The sequence below is a fragment of the Canis lupus genome, chromosome 28, assembly GCF_011100685.1.
Source record: "Canis lupus familiaris isolate Mischka breed German Shepherd chromosome 28, alternate assembly UU_Cfam_GSD_1.0, whole genome shotgun sequence".
Taxonomy (NCBI): domain Eukaryota; kingdom Metazoa; phylum Chordata; class Mammalia; order Carnivora; family Canidae; genus Canis; species Canis lupus.
Window position 1 is genome coordinate 14,916,717 of NC_049249.1, and position 5,918 is coordinate 14,922,634.

General features: G+C 38.7%; 1 pseudogene; it reads right to left on the reverse strand.

Annotated features, from left to right (window-relative positions):
* Positions 1–3,149: 3,149 nt before the first annotated feature.
* LOC100686577 lies at positions 3,150–5,663 on the reverse strand (annotated as a pseudogene).
* Positions 5,664–5,918: the final 255 nt, after the last annotated feature.

Genomic DNA, 5,918 nt, shown 5'->3' on the forward strand with positions numbered 1-5,918 from the left:
AGCTTTCATTTAATTTTATTTGTATGATATACATTTTCCCATCCCTTTTAACTGTTTCTTTAGATTTGAGTTTCTTATAGACAACATGTGGCTGGGTCTTAGTATTTTATCCAATATGATCATCCTTACCTTTTAATTGGGTGTTTACAACATTTACATTTAATATAATTATCAGTATGGTTGAATTTGAAGCTATCATCTAGGCTATATATTTCTTATTCCATCTTCTCTGTTACTTCTTTCTTGTCTCCCTGCTCTCCTTTGGATTGACTATTTTTCATAATTCCATTTTGTCTCCACTATTGGTGTATTAGTTAGTTATACCTTTATTTCTTTAGTTGTTGCTCTGGAGTATATATAATACATTTTTAAAAATATTTTATTTATTCATAGACACAGAGGGAGAGGCAGAGACACAGGGAGAGGGAGAAGCAGGCAGGGAGCCCAATGTGGGACTCGATCCCGGGTCTCCAGGATCACACCCCAGGCTGCAGGCGGTGCCAAACCACTGTGCCACCAGGGCTGCCCTATATAATATATTTTATTTTTTCATTTTTATTTTTTAAAGATTTCATTTTTTAAGTAATTTCTATACCAAATGTGGAGCTCAAACTCACAACCCCGAGATCAAGAGTCACATGCTCTATTGTCTGAACCAACCAGGTGTCCCTGGAGTATATAAAATACATTTTAAATATCATTCTACCTTCAATTAATATTTCATGTGTAGTATAAGAACATTAGAGTAAGAAGTGCTCATTTAAAAAAAAAAAAAAAAAAGAACTCATTTTTTCCTTCTCATCCTTTGTACTATTGTGGTCATCCATTTTGCTTTTACATGTACTATAAATCCCATTGTTGTCAGTTTTGCTTTCGAAAGCCAATTATCTTTTGAAGAGATTAAAGATTAGAGAAATGTCTTTTACATTTACCAGTATATTTACTATTTCTGGCACTCTACATTCTGTTTTATAGATCCAAATTTCCACATGGTATTTCTGCCTGGAGAACTTCCTTTATCATTTCTTATAGAGCATGAATTTTTTCTTTCATCAAAACTCAAGTGAATGAATTTTATCATCTTTTGTCTAAAAAAATATTTTCTTTGCCTTCATTTTGTGACTGTGGTAAAATATACATAGCATAAATTTTCCATTTTAACAATTTTAAATGTACAATTCAGTGGCATTAATTATATTCACAGTGGTTGTGCAACCATCACCACTATTTCCAAAATTTGTTCATTATTCCACACAGAAATTGTACCCATTAAGAAATAATTCCCTATTACCCTCTGCTTTCAGCCCCAGTAACCTCTAATCTACTTTGTATCTATGAATTTACCAATTTTAGATATTTCATCTATGTGGAATCATAAAATATTTATCCTTTTGTGTCTGGCTTCTTTCAGTTTAGTCTAATGTGTTTATAAGGTTCATCCATGTTGTAGCAGGTACCAGAACTTCATTCCTTTGTATGGCTGAATAATAATATCCCATTTTGTGTTTATATGACATTTTGCTTACCCATTCCATGTTTATGGATATTTGGGTTGTTTTTGCCTTTTGGCCATTGTAAATAATGAATTTTTGCAATGAACAATTTGCCTACAAGTACCTGTTTGAGTCCCTGTTTTCATTTCTTTGGGGTTTGTATCAAGGAGTAGAATTGCTGAATCATATGGTTATTCTATACTTAACGTTTTTTAAAAAAAGGTGTTATTTATTTACTCATGAGAGACACTGAGAGAGAAGCAGAGACACAGGCAGAGGGAGAAGCAGACTCCTCACAGGGAGCCGATGTGGGACTCGATCCCAGAACCCCGGAATCACTCCAAAGCCAAAGACAGATGCTCAACTGCTAAGCCACTCAGGTGTCCCTCTATATTTAACTTTTTAAGGAGCTGTGCCTTCACTTTTTAAAAAAAGATTGTATTTATTTATTCATGAGAGACACAGTGAGAGAGGCAGAGACACAGGAAGAAGGAGAATCAGGCTCCCCTCAAGGAGCCTGATGTGGGATTCGATCCTGGACCCTGGGATCATGTCCTGAGCTGAAGGCAGATGCTCAACCACTGAGCCACCCAGGTGTCCATGTGCCTTCACTTTTGAATGATAATTTTGCTGGGTGAAGATTTTAAGTGACAGGTTTTTGTCTTTCAGTATGCTAAAGACATTTTTCTTCTTTCTTTTGGTTTACATAGCTTCTGACAAGAAGTTTATTGCCTCTTATATTTATTCTTCTATAAGTAATAGTGTTTTTTCTCTGGCTGTTTTTAAATTTTGTCTTTATCACTGGTTTCAGCAATTTCATTATGAAGTGAGGTGGTGTGGTGTTCTTCAGGTTTATTAAGCTTGGGATTCACTGAGCTTCTTGGATCTGTGGGTTTATAACTTTCAGCAAATTTGGATTTTTTTTTCAGACCATTTTGTCTTTAAATATTTTTTCTAAACCTCTGCTCATCCATCTTCTTTCCTTATGGGATATTATACATATACTAGCCTGTATAATACATAAGTGATACTCTGTTTACTTTTTTCCTTCTTTTTTTGTCTTTGTGCTTTATCTTGGTTAGTTTCTATTTTATTTCTTCAGATCACTTATCTTTTCTTCAGCATCTGCTTTTATCACATCCAGTGTATTTTCCATTTCATATAATGTATTTTTCATATCTAAAAGTTTCATTGGATCTTTCTTATATCTTCCTTTTCTCTAATTATTGTGGCCATATTTTCCCCTACCTTTTTGAACTCATTTTTATTTTTTATTTATTTATTTTTTAAAAGATTTTATTTATTCATGAGAGACAGAGAGAGAGAGAGAGAGAGAGAGAGGCAGAGACACAGGCAGAGGGAGAAGCAGGCTCCATGCAGGGAGCCTGACATGGGACTTGATCCCGGGTCTTCAGGATCATACCCTGGGCTGAAGGCGGCACTAAACCGCTGAGCCACCCAGGCTGCCCTTGAACTCATTTTTAAAATCACAGCTTTTATGTCCTTGTTGGTTAGTTCCATCACCATTATTATTTCTGGATCTGTTTTTATTGGTTGACACTTTTTTTTTCCAACAAAATAGTTCAGGTTTTATTTACCAGTAGCTTCTCTCTCTTCTCCCTGCCAGCTGCTGTGCCCTCTTCCACACTCTCAGATTCAGAAGAGGACTTCTCTGGCCTTATCAGTGGTAATCTTATGGGAATAGAGTTCAATAGAAAGAGCTGGTAGACAGTAGTATGCCTCTTCTGGGGCCTACAAGTCCAACCAGGCCAACCTTTCCTTCAGCAGATGTTCCAGAACTTGCCTCACTTACTCTGTCTTCCATTTAAGACTGGCTTTGATCTCACTGGTAGTTATGTGGCCATTTTCCCTGTCAGCTGCAGCATCACAGTATGATCTACCTTGAGCTCAGCTAGAAAAGCTGATGAAGTAAAGGCCACCCACAGGGATGATGCTGAAGGCAGTGCCTCTAGTTACTTGATGGCCTTGATCAGCTTGTCTTGGCTGACGTCCTAAGTAAATTATTTCTTCCTTTTAATTCCTATTGATGTAGATCCTCCAAAGTTCTTCAAAGAAGTTTGTTTCATTTGGATCTTTCTCATATCTTCCATTTCAGGAGAAATGGAAGGGCTAGGCACACATTAATAATTTGTATCCCCAGCATCTCAGATCAAAATCCTTTTTCAGAAGTCAAAGGATCCACTCCAGTGGTGGCATGCATGTCCTGAAACTATACCTGGAACTTGAGGTCTCTTCTGGATCTTCTGCTTGTTCTTGCTGGCAAATTATCCTAATTTGGTCTTGAACATGTCCAGTTTTTTGACATTGGGGCCAGCTGATACTCAGCCAGGAGAGTCCCTCACTTCTTATAGCTGTTCTTAGGAAGCTTCTTCAGAGTGATAATGCTGACAATATACTTGCTATCAGCCAGTGGGCCACCTTGCTCCCAGGACGCTGGGTCTCTGCATCCCTTGATCCACCACTGGCCTCTATTGATTGATTTTTATCCTGTTTATGGGTAATATTTTCTTGCTTTTTTTTTTTTTTGATGTTTAGGTTTTTTTGAGTCAGACATTGTGAATTTTACATCATTGGTTGCCAGATTATGTTGTATTCTTTTAGATAATGTTGGATTTTTTCTGGTGTGCAGTTGAATTTCTTGGAATCAGATGGATCCTTTTGAGACTTGTATTTAAACTTTGTTAGAATAGATCCATAACAACTTTTTAAAAAAATATTTTGTTAATTTATTCTTTAGAGACACAAAGAGAGAGAGGCAGAGACACAGGCAGAGGGAGAAGCAGGCTCCATGCAGGGAGCCCGATGCAGGACTCAATCCCAGGACCCCAGGATCACACTCTGGGCTGAAGGCAGGCACTAAGCCACTGAGCCACCCAGGGATCCCCATAACAACTTCTAATGTAGAGCTAATTGATCTCTGTGACTAAGACAATACTGTTCTGGGGATTCTACCCAATGATCTGTATATTATAAGGTATTTCTTTCTTTCATTTTTTTTAACACACATTGTCTTTTATTTAATTAATTTAATTAATTTATTTTAAAAGTTTTACTTATTCATTCATGAGAAACACAGAGAGGCAGAGACACAGGCAGAGGGAGAAGCAGGCTCCCTGCAGGGAGCCCGATGTGAGACTCCATCCCTGGGACTCCAGGATCACGCCCTGAGCCAAAGACAGACGCTCAACCACTGAGCCACCCACACGTTGCTATTTGTTTATTTTTTAGGTAAACTCTCTGCTCAACATGGGATTTAAACTCATGAACCTGAGATCAAGAGTTGCGTGCTCTACCAACTGAGCCAGCCAGGCACGCTAATCTGTGTGTTGGAAGATCTTTCTATCCTGGCTGGTAGGAACATGAACTATACCCCTACCTGTAATAGGTCCAGAAATTGTTCTGCCTGTTCTTTCTCATGGTTCTTTCCTCAGTCTTAGGTAGTTTCCTTGCATTGTATATGTGAGCAAAGGTTAGTACTCAAAGACTTCAGGGGACTGCTCAGCAGATTTCCAAAATTCTCTCAGTGTGTATCTCTCTCCTCTTTGATACACTGACTTGCAGAATCTATCTACCTTGGCCTTCATGAGCTCCTATGTCCATTTCCTCATTACAAAGAGACTTCTGGGGGCACCTGAGTGGCTCAGTTGGTTAAGTATCTGCCTTCAGTTCGGGTCATGATCCCTGGGTCCTAGGCTCTGCAGGGAGCCTGCTTGTCCCTCTCCCTCTGCCTGCCATTCCCCTTACTTGTGTGCTCTCTATGTGTCAAATAAATAAAATCGTAAACAAACAAAAAGACTTCTGGGCTACATTTGGGTTCCCTTTCCTTGTACTGCAACCTAGAAGCTGCCTCTAGGCAATAAGATGGTATAGTCCTAGACTCACTTTGTTTCCCTCTTCTTAGGGATCATAGTCCTGCGTGGTCTGCTGCCCAGTGTCTAAAAATCATTGTTTTATATATTTTGTTTTTTTGTTTGTTTTCTGGTTGTTTAAGGCAGAGGGTAAATCCAGTCACTGTTACTTCATGTTGGGTAGTAGTGGAAGTTCCAACTACCTTTTTATCATCATAGTTTTGAGTTCCCTCTTGTAGTAAGCTTCCTCACTGGTGAGCTGTATTTCAGACATTTTATCTGGAGGATGAAACCTCCTCATGGGATCTGAGTGAGTCTACAAATGATGGAGGTCAGGGGTGCCTGGGTGGCTCAGTCAGTTAAGCGTCTATCTTTGGCTCAGGTCATGATCTGAGATAGAGCCCTGCACCGAGCCCTGTGTTGGGCTCCCTGGTTGTGGGGAGCCTGCTTCTCCCTATTCCTCTGCCTCTTCCTCAGCTTGTATTCTCTCTCTCTCTCAAATAAATAAATAAAATCTTAAAAACCAAAAACCAAAAACAAACAATGCAATTCATCC